Raw genomic sequence first — 21,441 nt, 5'->3', positions numbered from 1 at the left:
CCGTTGGATAAATAATACTTTATTTTAGGACTAGGAACTCCCAGACTTGTCTGTGGGAGACAACTAGTTAGACTGTCCTCGAACTCCTCGGCCTCTTAAGGAGAGGAATTCGCAGGTAAAACTTAAAAGTAAGGATGCACTATAGTAAGCTTTTACGCAAAACACTTTGGCTCCTTGCTCAGCCACTCCTTGTCTACCCTAAGCCTGCATACCTAACTTCTCCTCTTTTTCCATCGGGTAAGTCTTGTTGAGTACTCCGGTACTCAGGGTTTCAATACCCCTGTTACAGGTGAAGCTCAGGAGCCGACTTGTTTCGGACCCTGTTGTGTGACCGTCGTCAAGGTTGACGACGAAGAAGAGTGAACGTGACCCATGGGCAGGGTCTGTAAATTTGTAATCGAGGTACTAAAGTTTAAGTTGCTCCGCGGGATCTGGTTTGTAATAACACTATGCCATTTGGAAGAACTCCTTTTGTAAAATAAGTTATGTAATACTTCCGCTATTTTACTCTAAAATATTATTTTGGTCGTATGTCGTTTGTGGTACTGCAATGTCTTCGCAACGAATGATCCTGGTGTTAAGGTGGCCACTTGCTATCCTGTAAGGGCGAGAAGAAGAAGTTCTCGTTAATTGACCATCACCAGTGGTCAGGACGAGCCGGCTTGGCACGCCACAGGTAGCAGTGGAATGAGCGTCCAGCGATGCTCATCGGACTTCTAAAGTGGGAGGATCCCCGGCATCGCCGTCAGAGGTCCTTAGGACAATGACAGGTGTCGGTGGGCCCAAACACTTAGGGGGTTCTGCCACAAATATGGACCTAGATGTTGCTGGAGATTATAGAAGAATGCAACTATCAGAATTGGAGGAATGGCGAGAGAAAGCATATCACAATTCGAAGATCTACAAAGAAAGAGTCAAAAGGTGGCATGACAAGAGAATCAAGAAGAAGGACTTCACACCCGGAGATAAGGTATTACTTTTTAATTCCAGGGTGAAGCTTTTCGGGCATGGAAAACTCCAGAGCAAATGGGAAGGACCATTCAAGGTAATTAATTCATCATCCCACGGAGCTATCACACTTCAAAATGATGAAGGTACGTTATTCAAGGTAAATGGTCAACGTCTTAAATTATTTTTAGAACCCAATAAAGAATTAGAAGAAATAGACGTAATCCATTTTTACCTTCCCATGGAGAATTAGAGCCCGTCCTTTTTAGTCTCACGTTTTCAGGTCATATATATATTTTTCTAAATAGTTTTGCATCTAATAACGCGCTCGAGAAAGTGGACCCACAGAGGGGCCAGAGAGAGGGCGGGCGCCCAGATCAGGTGGGCGGGTGCCCAGCTCCTGTTCCCCCTCTGTCCCGACTTTCTCTGTTATGGAAAATGCACTTATGGTAATCCGAATAATCCCTCAGATTGAAAGCTTCGCACGCACATCGACGGGAGCAACCCGAACAACCAATAGAGGCACTTTTTGACCCCTATATAAATAGACCCCTGACATCAGTTTTCAAACACCAAGCCACCAAGCCTTCTCTTCTTCTTCAATTATAGCTTGATTAGTTCCTTGCTGCTCCAATGGCCGAGAAGTACCACGATGATTGGGAAGTCGTCCCCTTCAACCTCAACATGGAGCCTGTGGAAGACCCCGATGCCCGTGCTCTCGTCCCGGCCAACAAAGAGCGACAGCTAGAAGCCATGCCATTATGCGAACGCAGCTCCGCCCAATCCTACCATGCTCAACCAGTTCTCACCGCACCGCCACAACCCCTACTCCTCAAGGGATCATCATCCAAGATGAAGACCACCAACATGGTGCCAACCGGCACAAGGATCCTTCCACCTAGACCCAATGAGAGAGTCATTGGAGTCAAGACCAACCGGAGCGGCGAGATCAGCAGCGTACGCTACACTACAGAGGAGGAAAGGCCTTACTTCGAAGGGATTAGAGCAGCCAAAGTCCATTTCATCCTCCAAAGGCAGCCCCGAAGCACGCTCTCAATGCTTTTGAGACACCTCCCAAGCGTCGCAAGACTATAATGGATATTGATGTGGACATTCGCAGACTAGACAGAGTTATCATAGACCTCCAGTCCTCGATTAATTCCCTCACTAGGCAGCTCTCTAACCACAACACCATCATACTAGGCCTTAGGCAGGATCTTGCTAGTGCCAACAAGAAGATCAAGGAATTAGAGCGCCGCTAAGTTATCTAGATTAGACCTTGAGGCAATGCATCTTAGTTATTTATCTTTAAATTCGGTTTAGGTTTACTATTATCATCAGTTTGCTACTAGTCTTTTGTAATAAATGCCTCAAGATTAATAAAGAATATTATTATTATTATTATTATGTCTCGTGTGTCTCTACTTTATTTTTTGTGTAAGAAAGCAGAAAACAAGTATGGGGGAGATCCCTCGACATGCCAAACACACTCCGACTACACCACTCCATGATTCAGGTACACACTCTGCACACTTTACTTTACACGTACACATATCTTGGATTATGCAGAATACTGTTTCCGACATGACAAATTAAAAAGATTAAAATATTTCTAATCATGATTAATCTCAATCTGTTATATTTCCTGAAACTTGCACTTATTATAAAATCATTTTAAAACTCTGTGTTTAAGACAGTGTGAAATGTGAGATGGTAGAGTTTCTTATTCTCGATATCATTGTTGCTTGGAGAATTTATTTCAAAATCTTTAAAATTCTAGCTACCATCCTTAGTGTTTTATATGCCTGATAAAAACTGAAAATATTAATTATGATTATAAAAGCTATCTACTCTGTATTGAGTTTGTTCAAAATGAGTTAGACCCTTGTTGAGAGACTTATCATGCTCCTAAGATCAAGACATTTATTCAGAAAGATTCACTCTTCCGAAGTATTATTGCATTAGAGGCATGGGCTATGCAAAAATAAAGATATTTTCGAGGAAATAAAAAGGAGCAAGTGCTTGACAACCTCGCAGGAAAAATGGACAAGTGTCCGGCAGTAGAATTAGGGATACCTCGGTATCCACTTAAAAAAAGAAGAGAAAGAGAGAGAGAAAAAAATGATAGCCCATGGTCCCTCTAATAAGCAATATGCCAGCAAGAGCTGACAAAGTTTTTAATTTCAAAAGTCTTTGATCTAAGAGTATGACATTCCCCTCCTTGGATCCTGTTTTGATCAGGCAACAAATGCAAAGTAAGTATGCTTAAGAATTTTTGCAAATTAAAACAGCCTCAGTGAGATATATAAAGGATAATGAGTGATCTGAGAAAACCTATGAGGATAAAAAGGTATGCTAGCTTTCTTTCAAAATTATACAAAAACTCCAAGTGACAGGGTTGAGAAGAAAGGATCTTTACTCTTAATCATATACTTCCCAGACTACAGTACACAGAGGAATTTTAATACCCTACAAATATAAAGAATGTTTTAGAATGTTTTACCCCAAGTATTGTTCTTAACCATCCTTTTCTCGAGGACGAGTAAAAGCCTAAGTATGGGGGTATTTGTTGACGGTTCTTAAGTATCAATTTTAATTATCAAATAAACAAGAGAAAGGACCAATATGCAACCAACAGCTAGAATTAGGGTTTGATCTGACAGAATTCCACGAGTTTTGTTGTTTATCTGTTTCTGCAGGGGGTTATCAGGAAATAAGGAAGAAAGGCCCACATGTTGGGATTACATAGAGATATCAACGCACCGCGCGATTTTCTACCATCTAGAAGACTCCAGAAGCCACGGGAAGAAAGCAGAGGCCGAAAGGGGCCAGGCCCAGGGCGCCCGCCCTGGTGACCTTGGCGCCGGCCCCCTGCTGGATCCCGTTTGGGACTCTCTTCGCACACGATGTTCCACCGACCTATTGGATCAAGAATAACGTAGTACCACCTCGCCTACCGACCCAAAAACACATAGAGGAGGATGACTATATAAGGAGACCCCCCTGGCCCCTGGAGGAGACAAGAAATTATCATAGAGATTGAAGGGTGCCCTCGAAGGAAAACCTCTTCTCTAATTAATATTTCTTTTTAGGCTTAGCAACCAATGTAAAGTAGAAATAGATCTTCTAGTTTCTACTAGATTGAGAGAGATAGAGTGGAGGTGTAGATTGGAGGAAGCCCGGCCTGTCGGTGTCTACTCCAAGCTTGTACCTGCGGGGTCAAGTTCTCCTAACCCAAAGCTTGCTCCTAGGATTCTTCAGTATTTCGACTTCTAAATTCTAGTAAGTTCTTGTTTTATTGTTCTTCTGGTTTATGAGTTTACTTTAATCTCTTCGCGTAGAGTTTAGAGTAATCATTGCTGGCATAAACGTGGTGTTTGGGCTGGGGTACTCATAGATTTTCCCTGACTAGCTAGACTGTGGTAGTAGTGAGGAACTTGACAATTCTGAGTTACCTTTGCAGACCATATCTCGTTAGTAGGAAGGATAGGGTTTATAGGTGCGGGTTGAACATCCTTTGTGGTGTCTAGATTCCGTTAGCCTCCCCAATAGAACAGTAGATCATCCTTACCAAGGTTAGAAGGAGACTACGGTTGCAGTCTTCTCTATTTATCACTCACATCGAGATACATTCTTTGTTGCCTAAAGGGTTAGTAGTAATAGACCGGTTAGTCAGATGCACTCTTTCTCCTAGTGGTAAAAAAATAAATACGATACTCTGGATAACCTCCTGGGTGAAGTCCTCACCGATATCCGTGCGATTGCGGATCAATTTCTTATTGCGTTCCCAAATATCAATAGTGTTAACGCGACTGCGAGAGCATCAGTTGTATACAAAGTTCAGCAAGTGCGAGTTCTAGCTAAAGAAAGTTCCTTTCCTAGGGCACATTCTGTCTGAAGAAGGGATTGTTGTGGATCCGTCAAAGGTATAGGAAGTCATGGACTGGAAGGCACCAACTTCTTTCTCGGAAGTTTGGAGTTTTCTTGGTCTGGCCGGGTATTATCGTCGTTTCATGCCTGACTTCTCTAAAATCGCTAAGCCAATGACCAGTTTGCTACAAAAGGATCATAAGTTTGTCTGGACAGAAGGGTGTGAACTAGCCTTCCGCTCCTTGCGAAAGTTGCTGACCACCGCTCCCGTTCTAGCGCAACCCAATATCAAGAAGCCTTTTGATGTGTTTTGCGACGCATCGAAAAGTGGTTTAGGATGTGTGCTGATGCAAGATGGTAGAGTTATAGCTTACGCTTCACGACAGTTAAGAAAGCATGAAGTCAACTACCCGACTCATGACCTCGAGCTTGCAGCAGTAGTGCACGCTTTGAAGATCTGGAGGCACTATCTACTAGGAAACAAGTGTCATATCTATACAGATCATAAAAGTCTAAAGTGCATCTTCACTCAGTCCGAGCTGAATATGAGGCAACGAAGATGGTTAAAACTGATCAAGGATTACGATCTGCAGGTCCACTATCATCCAGGCAAGGCTAATGTGGTAGTAGATGCCTTAAGTCGCAAACCACACTGTCAAGTAGTTCAACCTTTGTTTGAAGATGGTTTCAACCTCATGCATCCTGAAGTCTTATGTCACATACAACTCAGTTGTTCACTTGAAAGTCAAGTCATGGAAAGTCAGAAAACAAAAAAGGGTACTTTCCACATCAAATAGAAGATCAAAGACGACCCAAAAACTCAGTTCTGAGTCGATGAAAAAGGGGTATTGTGGTTTCAGCACCGGTTGGTAGTTCTGAAAAATCAAGAGCTAAAGAATCGCATCATGGATGAAGCGCATCTCTCAAAACTTTCTATCCATCCTGGCAATAGCAAGATGTATCAAGACCTGAGGTCTCACTTTTGGTGGACCAAAATGAAGAAAGAAATAGCAGCATATGTGGCCTGTTGTGACACGTGTTGCAGAGTCAACGCTATACATATGAAACCTGCGGGTCTGTTACAACCATTGTTAGTTCTAGAGTGGAAATGGGAAGAGGTCAGTATGGACTTTATCACAGGTTTACCGACAACACGAAAGGGGAATGACTTGATTTGGGTAATCATCGACCGATTGACCAAGTTAGCTCATTTTATTCCAGTTAAAAACACGTACAGACCTCCTGAGTATGCTGATATATACATGGCTGAGATCATCAAGCTACATGGTATTCCCAAGACCATTATATCAGATAGAGGACCACAGTTCACCGCTCATTTTTGGGAGCGAATGCATAAGAGTTTGGGGACTAGTCTGATAAGAAGCACCACGTATCATCCCCAAACCTCGGGTCAAACGGAAAGACTCAATCAAGTGCTCGAAGATATGCTGAGGGCTTGTGTGTTATCGTCCAAGGGATCATGGGAATCATGGTTGCCCTTGGCTGAATTTATCAAGATGGCTTCCAAGAAATTGGGTCGAACCAAGAAAGTATCAAGATGGCTTCATTCGAAGCTTTGTATGGTCGAAGATGCAGGACTCCATTAAATTGGGTCGAACCCGGTGAAAGAAGATACTATGGTATCGACTTCGTGAACGAAGCCGAGAAGAAGGTGCACATCATACAACAACACATGAGAGCGGCACAATCACGACAGAAAAGCTACGCCGACAAAAGAAGAAGACCCCTTGAGTTTAAAGTGGGAGACTATGTTTACCTCAAGGTTACGCCAATGAAGAAGGTTCAACATTTCTGAGTTAGAAGCAAGCTTGCACTTAGATATGTGGGGCCATATCAGATACTAGAAAGAAAAGGCCCTGTGGCCTACAAGATCCAGCTACCAGAGGAGTTGAGCTCAATCTTTCCAGTTTTCCATGTGTCACAGGTGCGAAAATGTTTGAAAGTGCCTGAGCAAAGGATCGAACCTCGAGGAATCAAGATAAAGGCAGACTTGGAGTATAAAGAACAATAGAGACGCCACCTTAGTGGAGTCTCTATTCTGGGTTACCCGCTCCTTAGTAAGTCTCTATTATTTTTAGGTAATCCTCGGTTTACAAGGTGGTGTGGAGTCATCACGACAATAGAGACGCCACCTAGGAAACCGAGGATTACCTAAAAACAGTTTACCCAAAATTTCATAAGAAATGGTTAGTAACCCAAAATCTCGGCACGAGATTTCCCTAAGGGGGGAAGGGCTGTAACACCCTAGGTGTTAAGCATGCACTTAGTCTCATAAACCATCCAAAAGCATTGTCATCAAGCATAGCATCACATGAGCATGTCATTCATTCAAGTGTGATTTTATGTGTTTTATTTTATGTGAATTAAATAGGGTAAAAGTATTATGCTTGCTCCTAAATTTCTTGGAATGCCCAAATTAGGCTGAAATATGTGTTAGAAGACTTAGGAGTAATTTTGTGAAAATTTTGGAGCTATAGGATTTGAGAAATGGATTTTATACAAAATTCCATAAAATGAATTTATTTGAAAACCTAGAACTAGTTTTGGTGTGTGATTCAAATTCTGTTTAGAATTTGAATTTGCATGCTAAAGCAAAGTTGTAGGGGATTTTGTGGGGAACCTTTCTTGTTTTTACTCCAACCCCTGAAAAGATTTGCAAAGGCTTCAAAAATCTTATTTAAGCTTTTTGGAGAAAAGAAATTCAAAAAAAAGAAAAGGGGCCAGGCGCTGCTGGGCCAACCGCCTCCCTTTCGGCCCAGCCAAGCCGTGCGGCCCGGTTTTCCCCTCCCCTCTCCCGCGCGCGGGCGCTCGCCTCGCTCCACCCGACGCCGGCCACGTGGCGGCCGTACGCCGGCGTCGTGGATGCGCCGCTGGCCGACCGGCTTACCCCGGTCGGGACAGCACCCCGCGCCCCCAGGCACCATTCTGTCCCCTCCCGCTCTCTCTCTTCTTCTCCGCTCGCTCGTGCAGCAGCAGCAGCAGCTCCGCCGCGGCACCATTGTCGGCCAGCGCTCCGCCGCTCGCCGCAGGCCGCGTTAGTGGCCCTTTCTCTACGCCAAGACCACCGCTGTGCTCGTATTTGCCGCGGTAAGCCCCTGCGCACGCTCTACCGAGGTGAGAAACCTCCACAAACCCTGAATCTCTCGCCGGAGTTCGCCCGACCTCACCGGAGAGCTCTGTCGCGTCGGAACGTCCCCGTTTTTGCTCCGTTTTGCCTGTTCTTTAGCGCGTTAGATTCGGAGTGAGTCGAGGAAGCGTAAACGGTACCCTGTGCGTGCTCTACTGCACTGGAGCGGCCTGGCCACGGTGAGCAGTGCCGCCATGCATGCCAACGGGGGTGGTCCGGTCATCCTCCGGCCGATCCAAGGGCACCCTCGGGTGCGCCTCGCTACGGGGAGCAAGTTGGTGCTCACCCCGTGGCCGGAGACCTCACCGTCGACGAGATCCGCTCGTCGGAGGTGCTCTCCCTCTCGGTCACGCTGACCAGTGGGGTCGGGGGCCCACTGTCAGCTGCAGGGGGACCAAGGCGGGTAGAGATCTGGGTGTCTCTAGCGTTTTTTGTTCCGGATTTGAATTGGTTTTTCAGAAAATGTTTTCTAGAAATTGATTTAAATAGTATAAAATCTATATCTTGAGATCCAGGGCTCCAAAAATGATGAAATAAATTGTGGTGTGTTCTATAACTCTAGATCTACAGTTTGGTGTGGTTGCATGTCTTGTTTAAACAACTTTTTTGTACAAATATATTTAATCCATGTTTTTGCTGAAAATTGGAAAAATGCATAGTAATTAAAATATAACTCAGAAAATATGAAACTTGTTTTGTTGGCTCTGCATGGATGATTAGTCTCTTGGAAAAATATGTTACATATTATTTACTATATGAATTAATTTATGATTATTTAAATGCTTGCATGGCAGTGGTTTATGATTTTTAATAAATAATTGGATCATGCAATTAGTATAGAAATTTTTGTGGGTGTTTCTTATGTTAATAAGTAAATTACAAAAATATGAAATCTGCTGTTTGACACTTTCACAACAGTAGGGTAATTATACTTAATTATATGGATTAATCTTGTAATTTTTGTAGCACAAAATAAATGTCCAAATATTATGGGAAATTTATGGTTGACTAGTGATCCACTGTAATTTTTGTGGAATTTATTGATAAACAGAAACATGTGCTACTTTTGTAGGTCCAAAAGTGATTAAATAAAATAAGAATTGTTGTGCATAAACTAAATAGAATAAAAGGGTGTTTGGTTTATCTTTGAAGCATCATGTTAGCTTGCTGGTTAACAATGAAAGCAATTTGTAGAAGAGAATGCAATAGATGTTCAAATTGAGTACATGTTCTTGGATGATGTTCACTACCTTGTAGAAATGACCACCTATATCATCTATGCACCATGTCATGGTCATCTGGTACCCACTTGCATAAGCATTGCACCCCGGGCATCTCGCACTCCACTCATGAGCACACATGCATCATACAGGCTCGCAGGAGAACGAGGTGGGATCCGAGGAGCAGGAGGAGACCCAGGAGCAGGAACTTCTGGGAGGACCAGAGCTCGGAGAAGAGCTGCAGGAGTGCCCGGACCACAAGCCGAGCACGTTTGATAAAGGCAAGCTCCGGAGCAATCTAAGTCTCCCTATTCTCGCTAACTTAAATGATATATTATGCTTGTTCTACTATGTTACATTTAGGTGATAGGAATTGCTTGACACCGTTGATGCATACTTACTCCTTGATATCGCCCCTTGTTTATCTAACTTGTCCTATGCAGATAGGCAGGGAGTCTATGCTTAGCTTGCTTAGTCCGGTAGAAGTCGGGTGATTCCCTGTCACCTGCGAGATATAGGTGGACACCTGTTTGATTAGCTGTAATGCTACGGAGACAAGTAACCAAGTGTGGAAAGGAATTTGAGACCGGGCAGGGTCTTATGGTGGAGTTGACCATAGTGCCCCTGCCTGTGTCGATTAAGGACCGATGGTTGACGGCCCTCTTGTCATGTTGAACGCATGCCCCACACTTAGGTGGAAGGATAAGTCGTTCCGACCACGAAGCCTGAACACTATCCGGGCCGGGAGTCGAGCCGCCATGCACTGTATTGGTGATGGCTGAGGAGAACGACGAGGCCGCGGCGCGCAACCATGGTATACCTTAGATACCTCGGTCGCCGGAACGGTCCTCGGGTACTGCCGGTGCCTGCCGAACCCGCGATTTGGTCCTGGATAGTGTAATACGGTGATCTGTAGCTCACTTGATCAGTCAGTGTGGTTTGTATGGGGAATAACTCGCCAGCTGGTTAGAAATCGATTCGAATCGCCATCGCTTCTGGATAGTGAGCACTTGACATGAGCTTCATCCTTGTAGTAAGGACAATGGAACACTTGGGTTATGGTGATAAATGATTTACGAATGCTATGATGAGGTACCATCATAATACCACATTTGTCTGAATTAGTACAGGTGCAAATCTAGATGATAGATATTAATACTTAACCTGAGCTAATAAAATGAAAGAGGAGTACTGCTAGGAGGTACTGCTAGTTGAGTAAGTGCTTTTTTGCAATAAGTCTTAGCTACCCCACTATATAGCCTACATGATCCTTGAAGAGTCTTTTATTTTTGGTTTATGACGGGTAAGTCTAGCTGAGTACATTCTCGTACTCAGGGTTCTATTCCCATGTTGTTTCGCAGATGGACAGATGTACTATGGTTATTGCATTCTCTGCTTGTACCCAGCAATGGGCAATGACTAGACCAAGGGCGATGGTCACTCTACCTTCTCTTTTGCTTTTGGGGGAATGATCAGTTATGGCACTGTATCAGATTAAATGTGTGTGTGTTACTTTCGAACTATGAAGCTTTTGCTACTTGAGAACTTGCTTTGTAATAACTTTAAGTACTCCGATATATTTGATGAATGTTGTGAACTGGATGTAATTGTGAATGGTGACCGCTGAACTTATTACGATCTTGGTTGTACGTACGATTTGTGGTTTGAAATCCTTTGATATTTCACGGACTACCGGGATTATATGGGCTTAAGCTCGGTGGTTTGACTGTGCAAATGGTCACTATCAGGTTTAATCTCTTATAATTTGGGCCGTTCTGTTACAGATTTGAATCGCCGTCTCTCCTGGATAGTGGGAACTTGACAGAGCAGCGGCAAACATAGCAATCACTAAGTACAATGGTTCTTGATAATGATGTTGATGGTAGCAACGAAGAACATATGATGAACTTGATATGGTTATTATTGTTTGTAATAATCAAGTGAAGTGTTTAGTCCAGGTGCTAATCTAGTGGTAGGCTAATGATGATTAACATGATGCTTTTACAAATGGTGAACCATCCCCTTAAGCTTTTGGCAAATTTGTCTAAGTCAAACAAGCTACAAATATACTCAGCCTTGCATGATCCTCGGTGTCTTTTATGTTTGGTTAGACGGGTAAGTCTAGATGAGTACATCCTCGTACTCAGGGTTTATTCCTACCTGTTGCAGATGATGTCTTTTATGATGGCTTCTGCAAGACCTGTCTCCATCCCGCTGGGGATGAGGACTAAACCGTTGGGCGCGGTTCTCTAACGACTTCATACCCTGATGCTTTTGGTGGATGAGATGAGACTCTGGCAGTAACAAGAACTGGTGAAATGAGTGTGTAAACTATTTTGCTTCTGCTACTTCAAAACATGTGTTGTAATAACTAAGTAACTCTGATGTGGTGTCGCTTCATCGGCAATGAATGACTATGTAACATCCGTTGTATTATGTTGAACTATTACGATCTTGGTTTGTTGCAAGTTGGTTTGAAGTCCTTCATGATTTCAGTTGACTACTGGGATTATATGGGCTCAAGTCTAGAAACTTGATTGCTAGATCGATCGTTTCTACACTTGAACTCTTATAATTTGGTCGGTTCTGTGACACCAACTGAGTGCCTCTTACATCATCTAGATTCTCATCTTCTTCTTGAGAGCCATTGGTTTCATCAAACTTAGCACCATGCACTTCTTCAAGAGTACCACTTGCCAAATTCCAAACTCCATAAGCTTTGCTAGTAGTGGAGTAACCAAGCAAGAAACCTTCATCACTTCTTTGAGATGTAGCATTTGCAACTGAAAACCCGAAAGTATGCAATATTGGGCTTTCTACCATTCAAGAGCTCAGATGGTGTATTCTCCATTATTGGGTGACAATAGAGTCGGTTGCTATAGTAGCAAGCCATGTTGATTGCTTTGGCCCAAAAAGAATGACTCACCTTGTACTCACTCAACATTGATCTTGCCATGTCAATCAAGGTTCTATTCTTCCTTCAACAAGACCATTTGATTGTGGAGTGTACTTGGCCAAGAATTGATGCCTAATACCAAATTCATCACAAAGCTCATCAACTCTTTTGTTCTTGAATTCACCTCCATTGTTACTTCTCACTTTCTTGATGGTTTCTTCAAACTCATTGTGTATCCTCTTGACAAATGATTTGAAGGTTGCAAAAGCATCACTCTTGTCACTAAGAAAGAATACCCATGTGTATCTTGTGAAATCATCCACTATCACAAATCCATATTTATTTCCACCAATGCATGTATATATGGTTGGTCCAAATAAGTCCATATGCAACAACACAAATGCCTTGCATGTACTCATGATACTTTTCTTTTGATGAGTGTTGCCAACTTGTTTTCCGGCTAGACATGCACTGCAAAGCTTATCTTTCTCAAATGTGACATCTTTCAAGCCTCTAACAAGATCATGCTTAACTAACTTGTTCAATTGTTTCATTCCAACATGACCAAGCCTCCTATACCACAACCTACCCATGCTATATTTAGGGAGCAAGCATGTTGATAATTGGGCTTCACTAGCATTGAAATCAACCAAGTATAGATTCTCGTATCTAAAGCCTTTGAATATCAAGTTAGAGCCATCTACACTCAGTGGCGGAGCCACAGGGTATGCCGGGTATGCACCGGCATACCCTGTCTGTCCAGCAAGTAATAAACATTATATACTATTATACATGTATTCATATACAGTTGGATCACTGATCAGGCCATCCATCACAGAAGCGGAAAGTCACAAGGCCCAGGACGCGGCCCACGCGGCAAGGCTTTCCTTAGACCTCAGTACATACACGTATTTCCTTTTGGCCCTGCTAAAAAACGTATTTCCTTTTGGCCCTAGTAAATCGGATATTGCATTTCTTTTTCAGAAGTATGCAACAAAAAAGAGATATAATCTTTTAGATGGTTGTCTACTCATTTTCATTGAGCGGGATAATTTTGTTTGATGTAGATGAAGATGATAACAGTACTTTCAGTCATAACTTTGTAGACCAGCAAACAAGCTCATAATAAGATATTTGTCTCTTCGAAAGCATCGAACAAAAAATAAAAATACCACTGTAAGTATAATATTTTTTATGCCTATATTTAGTTATCAGTATGGCATTTTAAAGTATTTATATTGTATTTAGTGGATGGTTTCAAATTAATTCATGAATTTAAGCTTTATCATAGTACTTAGTGCATATATACAAAATCACGTTGTCAAATTTATAATTATTACTGAATTAATAAAATGAATTTACCAAATTAGATATAAATTTTTTTTAGCAGGCATACCCTGAGCTCGAATCCTAGATTCACCACTGTCTACACTTATGATCTCCACATCATCAACTCCAAATATGCATTTGAAACCAAGATCACAAAGTTGAGCTACAGATAGCAAGTTGAAGTTCAAGCTCTCTACTAGTAGCACATTAGAAATGCTCAAGTCATTGGATATAGCAATTTTACCGAGCCCTTTGACCTTGCCTTTGCCATTGTCACCAAATGTGATACTATCAACACCATTGTCATCATTTGTATTGATTGAATTGAACATTCTTGAATCACCGGTCATGTGTTGTGTGCACCCACTATCAAGCAACCAATGCCTTCCTCAGGCTTTATAATTTACCTACAAAACAAATCAATGTTTCTTAGGTACACATACTTGTTTGGGTCCTTGGAGGTTAGTGACTACGCTTTTTGGTACCCAAATGGCCTTCTTCTTTGGACCCACAATTGGTGTACCAACAAACTTAGCATGCACACCCATCTCACACTTGGTAAGCACATAACAAGAATCAAAAGGAATATAAGGTACATTAGCATTTTTCTTGTTCTTGTTTAGTTTATTACAATTAAGCTCTAGGTGCCCAACTTGCTTGCATCTATTGCAATACCGACCATTGCTCTTCACAAAACTAGTTTTGTGAGTTGCAAAGGCCTTCTTGCCTTTCTTGGGAGTATATCCTAACCCCTCTTTGTTTAGAGAAAACCTTTGGCTACCCAAGCACTTTAGCAAGCAGGCCTCACCACCATAGGCTTTGCCTAGGGCATGAGTGAGCTCATCGACCTCTCTCTTGAGAGTCTCATTCTCAACCTTTAGTGAAGTATCACAAGTGACACCGACACTAGAAGTAGAGGTAGAGTTGGTTGTGGTGGATGAAGACCTACAAGAGGAGCTAGTGGTGACAACAATAGGTGGGTTGGGTGATTCCTTAACCAAGTCACATGTTGTGCCCACATCACATGATACAACAATCTTTCCCTTGTTCTCTTCTAACAACAAGGATTGAGCTTTTTCAAGCTTGGTGTGAGCCTTGCCAAGCTTCTCATGGGTATCCACTAGCCTCTCATGAGTAGCATTGAGCTCATCAAAGGATTTCTCAAGAGATTTTAACTTCTTGGTCAACTCTTTGCACTTTTTGTTTTTAGAGTGAATAAGTGAGTCGGCTTGTTCTAGCATGTCCATGAGTTGTTCATTAGTGAATTCATCATCATTATCACTATCACTATCATGTTCATTTTCATTTTCACTTTTGCTCTCATCATATTGTACCTGGTGGCCCTTAGCCATGAAGCATGAAGGAGTGTCGAAGAGTGATGGCTTGTTGATAGCAATACTAGCAAGTGCCTTATTCCTGGATGCCTTATCATCATCACTTGAATCATCATCCGAAGAAGCATCACTATCCCATGTCACAACATAGGATCCGCACTTCTTCTTCTTCTTATTGAAGACCATCTTCTTATCTTTCTTTTTCTTTCTTGTCCTTCTTGTTCTTCTTGTCATGCTCATCATTGTCACTATTGTAAGGACAATTCGCCACAATATGATCCGGACTTTTGCACTTGTAGCATAGCTTCACATACTCCTTGTTCTTGGACTTTTCCCTTCTCTTTCTTGTATGGTAGCCAGTCTTCTTCATCATCTTGCCAAATTTGTGGACATAGAGTGCTAGAGCTTCATCATCACTATCATCATTGGTGCACTCCTCATCACTTGATTCTTCCTTGTTGGTCTTGCCCCTGTTCTTGCTCTAGGATGAAGAGCTAGTTTGAATGCTACACACTTCTTCTTCTTATCATCATCAACCTTCTTCATGACCTCATCATCATCATCATTGTTATTGTATTGATCCTCGGTCATGATATCTCCAAGTACCTCATTAGGATTTACATTCTTCAACCAACCTCTAAATATGATTGTTATCAATGTTTTGAACCTCTTAGGAAAGCACATCAAGAACTTGTGAATGAAGTCCTCCTCCTTTACTTTCTCACCAAGACCCTTGAGATCATTGATGATGACTTAGAGCCTATAGAATATCTCTGGTATAGACTCATCATCCTTCATCTTGAAGTTGGATACCTTGTCCTTGAGCATATATAACTTGGCACTTTTTACCGTCGTAGTGCCCTCATATGTCTCTTCTAGCCTTCTGCATACTTCACTAGCCTTCTCAAGATCTTTGACATGTTCACACACCTTTGAATCAATGCCTTTATAAATTGTGTTGAGAGCCATAGTATTGCATTGCTTGTTTGCTCTCATTGTCGGTGGGGTTGGCGGGATCAAGGATCACAAAGTCATTTTCCATGACTTCTCACACTATATCATTGATTGATCCAAGGTACATTTTTATTTTTCTCTTCCAATAGTCAAAATAACTTGTGCCATCAAAGAACGGTGGTTTGCCCCCAACATGGTTGAACACTATTTGAGCCAGAATTTGAGCACCGAGGTTGTTAAGCCTTCACAACATGGTGAGCATGCCTCCAATACCACATGAAAGGTCCTAATATGGCTAGAGGGGGTGAATAGCCTATTTAAAAATTCTATAAACTCACTGGAGCAAGAAGTTTGTTACTAACAAAGCAAAAAATTTTGCTCTAGCTCTAATGAGGTGTTCCAAGCCACCTAACCAACCATTCTAGTTGCTATAATCACTAGGCACACAAGAACTATGTCTCTACTTACACTAGAGAGCTACCTAAAGTTTCTATACAAGTAAGTAAGCTACTGTAGTTTGTGGGCATGTAAGAGAGAGGGTTTGATCTTTATACCGCCGCGTAGAGGCAATGAACAATCACAATAATATGAATTCCAATCACTGGGAGAAATCTAATGATCAATCAAAATGGACACACACAATTTTCTCCCAAGGTTGTGCTTGCCAGCATGCTACATCCCCATTGTGTGGATCAACACTTAGTGGTTCAGCAGCTAAGAGGTGTAGCACGAACCTTGTCCTCACTAGGACACCACAAGAACCTACCCACAAGTGAGGAAGCTCAATGACACGAGCAATCCACTAGAGTTACATTTCGGCTCTCCACTGGGGTAGGTACAAAACCCTTCACAAACGCTAGAAGATGGCCACGAATAATCACCAACTCATGCTACTGCTCCTCTGCTGCTCCAAGCCATTAAGGTGGCGGCAACCACCAAGAGTAACAAGAAAACCACAGCCAAATCGTTCCCCAAGTGCCACTAGATGCAATCACTCAAGCAAATGCACTTGGAATCACTCCCAAACTTACAAAGATGGTTAATTTATGAAAGAGATGAGTGAGAGGTGTTTGCTTAGGTTCACAAGGATGTAAAGTAGTCAAGAATGCCAAGAGGGTGAGCCCCAAGCCGGCCAACAATTATTTATAAGCCCCTCAAACAAATAGAGCCGTTGGCTCTTTTACTGGGCAGAACACGGGACCATCGGATGCTCAATAGGTGACCACCGGACGCTGGAACAGAGCATCCAGTGCCCGAGAAACAGCCACGTGTTAGCTAAGCGAACTTCACGCGTTGAACTCTAACGGTAAAATTTGAACCACCGGACGCGGTCAAGTAGATACCGGACGTGTTCGGTGCACACTGGTCACGTACGTAGAGAGTTTGTCAAACGTGCGGGATCACCGGACGCGAACCACCGGACATGCTACCATAGCAGACTCTTACTCAGAGAACACCACAAAAGCTTGTCACAGCCCAAAATTCTTATTTTAGGATGTGACTTAGATAACAATAAATAACATTAAATGGTTTTATCATTTTTCTAAAAGATTCCCAACTTTAGTTAAGTTGTTGCTACTCTAGTAGTGGAAAATATGAGTTTCTAAAATTTTTCAATACAACTTAGTGGTTTGTTGCATTCATGCCTTTACATTGTGTTTATGTGTTGAAAATGAATTTACTTGTTTTCAAGATGTGAATAAGGTTTGATGCCAACTTCATCTCTCTAAACACCATATGAATATTTAAAACTCCAATCAGGTCTTCCACCAGCAACCTACAAAATTCTAGCATGACCCGTTCTCATTTTCTCTCCTATTTTTTTATTTCTCATGTTCTTGGTTATTTTGGAGTCCACAAGTTCTTAGGACCAATCTTTTATCATCTCTCATATAGCCCATCACGGCAACCCAAACTTCTTCCCTCATTAACAAAATGGATCAAGATGAGTCTCTTATCTTACTTTGGGCCGTGCCCAAACCAGCACAACACCCCTCTCTTCTTGTAGCATTAACGCTGATGGCCTCTCTTCCCTGTACCATGCAAAGATAACGACACTTTAAACCATTTGCTCACCTCCTTTACTTTCCCCCTTCATCAATCTCTCTTATCTGTTTCTCCCTAAGTGCATGAGTAAGAGGACAAAAATTGTTGGGCATCTATGCCACGCAGCCATGCACCCAAGTCGCCCCTCCTTCGTTGCATGAAAAACTTTCAGCATCATCTAATGTTTGCCCCCTTAATTCCCTAGCAAAACCACCTCTTTAATCTCCTTTACCAGCTGCAATTTCTATTTTAACCAAGCACTAATGCCCCTAATGACTAAAGGAAATAGATGGCTGGCCCCCATTTTTCTATTGTCTTCACACAATTCCTTACTCATGCAAAAATAGATAAATCATTTCTTTTCTTCCTCTTAATTTCCTAGACCCACTTTAGTCCTCCATTTATTTTCCTTCCAATGGCATGCGCCCATTCATTCTCACTGGCTGCACCCCCACACTTGTTCCCTATTGTCTCATGCAAAACAAAAATAACATCTAATAGTTTTTCCTTTAATTCCCAAGGTTATACATCCCTTTAATCCTCTCCTTTGAGCAACATTTACTCCATTAGTTTGCAAGCAACAGCAGCCATGACTCTTCCTCTCTTCCCATGGCGCCTCCTCTCTTCTCATCTAAAATCACAGCAGCTCATGATGCATTCCTTAATTTCCCTTGGACACAACACATTATAATCTCTTAACAACAGCGTTTACTCTACTAGTTTTGCTTTCTCTTCAACTGCATGCATGGAGCAGCAAAATTGCGTGATTATGATGCTGCCCCTGTGTCGCACCCGGTTTTCAAAAGAATACCAAGTGCTAACTATATGTGTGCCCAGGATGTCCACACGACACATATAGCGACAAATATGGAGAATATCAAGAACAATCTTTTATTACATATCGAAACATAGTTACAACAAGGCTTACATCTATTACAAAGCATAGCAAAAACTATTCTTAATCTTTACTTTGGGTCTCCATACTCCACAGGGATGGTTGACTGGGGGTACACTCCCCTAGTACTCTTGGAACTTCTCAGGGAACAACGCCTTTGTATCACCATCTGGTACCCATCTGGGAATTTTTTGATTGTTGAATGTAAAGCAAGTGTGAGCGCACCATACTCAACAAGTATAACATGAGGGGATGCAAGGCTCAAAAGGCTTGACTTGATTTTACTGCGATAAGCATTTTTAGTTGGTCATATTTTATTATTAGACCTATGTTGCTAGGTTATGCTTAAGCTCCCAAGGTGAGAAGTATAATTAACATAAACATTACTCATCACCCAAACCATCCATAGAACCATCTATCTCGAAAAGGATCCAGGCCGCTCATGTCCGTGAGTACGGCTGATATATCAGTTTTTATAACTCTGCAGAGCTTGTACACTTTCACCATGAGTCATGTTACCCTTATGCCCGAGGTAGCTAGCCTCTTGAACCACTTCCAAGGTAAGTAGGCAGGGTTCATTATGAAGCCTTTCGAAAGTCCCCCTAACAAGTTAGTAGCCACGAGGTTTCAATGGCAAGTGTGCATAGGTGCCCTCCTCCAAGAGGCACATGTGGTCGCGGCATTGTACACACCAAGGTAGGAAAACAACTATGCACCACGAGGCACCCCCCTCTTGCGCCTTTCGGTAACCACTAACAAGTTAGGGAAGTTCAGTTTACTGAGCTAAAGCGAGAGCCATTTAGCTCTCATGGTTGTACGGTAAATCCTCGGTGGCCGCTTTAAGATTCAGTCCTTACGGAGGGAAGACTAGAGCACCCAAAAGGCCCAATACTCTAGCCCCCTGATATCCATGTTGCTAAACAACATCATTATAACATTGGTTCCATAATCCCTTAGCTAAGATTATCATTATATAGTTTTGGTGATTGCAAACTAAGCAAACTACCCATATGCAGAACCTAGGGTAACAAGGAAATACAGGATAACAAAGGTTCTAGGTAAAGTCCTTAGGGGATCATCATATTAGACACATGCATATGAAAAGGTGATTAAATGGTTATTGGGTAACAAGGGAACTCATGTTACACTTGCCTTCCAAATTCTTGCTATCCAACTTCTTTGTCATCCTTGTAGAGCCCCTCTTCTAACGTTAGCAATCAACTGGTACAAGCATCACAAGAACCTAAAAACAGTACACCAAGCATTACAAAATAGGATAAAAGTTTTAAACACGTAGAACTTTCAACTACGATCGTTGAGCGCAAAAGCAACTAGCATAAAAGTCATGATTGAACGATATATCAGATAGAGACTAGAAGGTTCGATAAATGATTGGAAATAGAGTAAACATGATGAACATGGACGCAAGATTTATGGAGCACAAGGATCTATGGATGAGTTTTTTGATGACTATGGATTTGTGAAGAGGATACATGGAACAAATTATGACTAGTGGCTGCACTGATGAAATGTTACATAAAAGGGAAGCACGATGATGACGATTTGCACACTGGTTGAGCAAGCCCAGTGGCGGACAACGGTGGTTATTGTAACATCCCTGATGTTACAGATACTAAAACTTGATCATGTCATCATAAGCATTGCATAGCATATTTGTTAAGCACATCCTGATGCATTAACTTAAAATAAGTTTAAGTGTGCTTATGTTGTGAAGTGATGCTTGTGTTGGTTGTATAATCCTTAGTGATGGAGGGTTCCGAGGAATTGTGGGAGAAAACCCTAATTTTAAATCCTAGCTTTTACCCCCTTAAAGTAATTTAAAAACTAGGAAAAATTTGAGGATGAGTTCAAAAGAAAAGTTGTAGCTCTTTTCAAGATGTACAACTTTGGTGTTTTGAGTTTTTGAAGTTTCAACACAAAATTTAAAGTAATTTTAAAAATACAGATTTCCAAAAATTGTCCTCTTTTCCAATTTTAATCCCTAATTCAAAACCTATTTGGAATCTTGAAAAGTGATCAAAATGAAAGTTGTAGGGCTCTTCAAAATGAACAACTTTTATTTTGGAAGTTTTTCAAGTTGTTGAGAAAAATCAAAAGTAATTTTAGAATTTCTATTCTGCGCCAATTTAAACCAGTTTTGCCCCCGAATTGGAATTTTGAATTTCAAACTGTTTTCCTCAAATTCATACCCTTCCACTCAAAATCAGCTCTGGACCCTTAAAAATGTTTTGTATCATCCAAAATTTTGGACAACTTTCATTTTGACAGAAAGTTGAGTTGTATTCAAATTTTGAATGTAATTTGAATTTGAATCTGGAAGATTAGGACGTGCTACAGTAGCCCGGCCAATGGCCGCCGGCCAGCTGCACCTCCCGGACGCCGTCGTGGCTGTGCTGGCGCCTTGCATGCCTCTCCACGCAGCTGCTCGCCTGCTTGCTTATCCCTGCCCTATCTCGCGACGTCCTTATCCGAAGGAGACTATAACCTCGCCCCTGCTCTTCCTCTTTTGCCACGGCGGTCCACCATGGCCACCGCACCAGGGCTGCCGTGAGCTTCCCTGTCCGGTTCACCTCCGCCCAAACTGGATGCACCTTCGCCTTCTCCAGCTCGCGCTGAATCTCCCGAGCCCTTCCTTTAATCGTGACCACCATTGGAGGACTGCTTGCTGCAGCGGCTGCCGGCATGAATGCTGCCATTACCGCGGGCACGCGTGGCCAGATGGCCATGGGCCATATTGAGTTAAACTGAGGGCACACGAAGGTGCGGCCTGGCGTCTTCAA

Source organism: Sorghum bicolor, chromosome 4 (assembly GCF_000003195.3).
Source record: "Sorghum bicolor cultivar BTx623 chromosome 4, Sorghum_bicolor_NCBIv3, whole genome shotgun sequence".
Lineage (NCBI taxonomy): Eukaryota > Viridiplantae > Streptophyta > Magnoliopsida > Poales > Poaceae > Sorghum > Sorghum bicolor.
This window is presented reverse-complemented; position numbering follows the sequence as displayed.